Source organism: Geospiza fortis, unplaced genomic scaffold, assembly GCF_000277835.1.
Source record: "Geospiza fortis unplaced genomic scaffold, GeoFor_1.0 scaffold853, whole genome shotgun sequence".
Taxonomy (NCBI): Eukaryota; Metazoa; Chordata; class Aves; order Passeriformes; family Thraupidae; genus Geospiza; species Geospiza fortis.
Window position 1 is genome coordinate 24,167 of NW_005054823.1, and position 2,206 is coordinate 26,372.

The window sequence follows — 2,206 nt, forward strand, 5'->3', positions numbered from 1 at the left end:
CCGGGTGGGCTGCTGCTGCTGCTCTTTCAAAGAAAAAAAAAAAAATAAAAAGAGTTGAAAGAGCTATTAGCAGCTCAGAAGCATTGAAGAGCCAAAAACTTAGCTTCAGCCAAGTTGTTCAATAAAGGGCTGTGGCCAAGACATTCCAGAAATTTTCTCAAAATTGTTTGAAATTGTTTGATGACTGTCAATGGATTTTCGATAACTGTTGATGGATTGTTCTTTAGCAATTTGTTGTTTCAGGATTCTGCAAGCCTGTTTCAGGACCAAAAGGGACTTTCAGAGATGTCAAAGATGAACATCTTCAGTCCATGGACTTTTCCTGAAACTCAGCTGTTTGGACTTGAACTTTCTTTGTGTTGTTTTTGCATTTTCTTATATTGTAAGATTGTTTTAGTGATATGATGAAACATACAATTCTACAGGTGAAGAATTTCCCTGAACATTCCACATCAGCACTTGATTGAGGTTTGATTGGCAACAGATAACCTGTCAAGTGTTTGTTCTTTCCTCTGCATGAGCCCAGCAGAGAAAATTACAAACGCTTTTCTTTTTAATTTAACTAAATAAAAAAAGGTTACATGTCGCAGACATCTTTTCATTAAAAATCCTTCCTTAGGATTTTTTCCTCCTCAGAAGCTGAGAGGCCTCAGGGACAAAATGTAAACAATGATTATCTGCTGCTGTGGAATGCAACAGGTGGATCCATGATTGGTCTCATGGAGATGTTTGGAATTAATGGCCAGTCATGGCACAGCTAGCTCTTTCTCTGTCCGAGCCACAGACCTTTGTTATTCATTCTTTTCTATTCTTAGCTTAGCTAGCCTTCTGAGATGAAACCTTTTATTCTGTTCTTTTAGTGTAGTTTTAATGTAATATATATCATAAAATAATAAATCAAGCCTTCTGTAACATGGAGCCAGATCTATGTCTCTTCCCTCATCCTAAGACCCCTGTGACCACCGTCACACATGTAGTTGTTGCTTGGGGAGACAAACACCACAACCATTAACATCCCCCCCCTCCTCCTCCTTTCCCTGAGCTTTTATTGCTGGGCACAACATCATATGGAATGGAATGTCAGTTTGGGTCAGCGATCCTGGCTATTCCCCCACTAACCTCTGGCCCATCCCTAGCCTAACCAGGGCAGGGGGGAAGAGAAAAACCTTGAGACTGCGGGAGCACTGTTCAGCAGTAGCCAAAACCTTGGTGTGTTATCAACAGTTTTTGGCACATATGCAAAGCACAGCATTGTACATGCTGTTATGAAGGAAGTCAATTACATCCCAGCCAGACCCAGTCCAACTGTGTTCCTTTAGTTTAATGTCTTATTCAAACATTTTAATGCTCAAAAACATCCTACTTCCTTTATATTTGTATTTCCTTTTATATCTTATACTACCAACAATGCCAAATATAAAGCTTGTTTTCCTCCAACAAACCCCTTTAATCTACCTTCTTTACCTGAAATGCCTTCCCGGAATGCACCTGTAAAGCCACTGTCCTATTGTAGTGGTTTAGGAATGGTACTCCCCAATTTATTTGTCCCACTGAGAGAGGGAAGGCCTTAGACAAATCCTTGCCTTTCCAGGTTTCTGGAAGTAGATAGCAATTTTATTGAGGTGGCCTGTACCCCTTCTTCCCACAATCCCTTTGGCCCACCTGTCCCCTCCCCCAACCCTTCCGGTCCAACAATCCCTTCCTTCCCCTAGACGCTCCTCCCCCTCCCTTCGGGTCTCCGCCCCCCATTGCATCATCTGGTTGCCCCACCCCCAGTTCCCACGGTTGCCCCGCCCCCAGTTCCCATGGTTGCCCGGCTAGCTCAGTCGGTAGAGCATGGGACTCTTAATTCCAGGGTCGTGGGTTCGTGCCCCACATTGGGCGCCACCTGCTGCGTTCTGTGGGTTTCTGGGTTTATATGAATCCAATCCGGCCAGCACGAATCCAAGCCCAGCACGGAACCAGCATAGACGAAGGACAAAAGACAAGGAGCGCTCTTCCTCCACGTGGGTGTAGGTATCCGTTTATTAGCTTGAGACAGGACGTGAGGTGATGCAGCCACCCAGGTGAAGCAAGAGACCCCAGACCGCCTGCTATGGGGTTTTGTCCAGGGGAGAGGGGGCGGGGAAAGAGGACCGTGGCCAATGGGGAGGGACCACCCATGGGACAGCCCACCGAACCAGGTATGGGAGGGGACAGCTAGATG

At 45.5% G+C, this 2,206-nt stretch overlaps 1 non-coding gene across 1 annotated transcript; it reads left to right on the forward strand.

Moving 5' to 3' along the window:
* The first annotated feature begins 1,811 nt into the window (after nt 1-1,811).
* Nucleotides 1,812-1,884, forward strand: TRNAK-CUU. The gene has a single exon. It is a non-coding gene; the product is annotated as a tRNA-Lys (tRNA).
* Nucleotides 1,885-2,206: the final 322 nt, after the last annotated feature.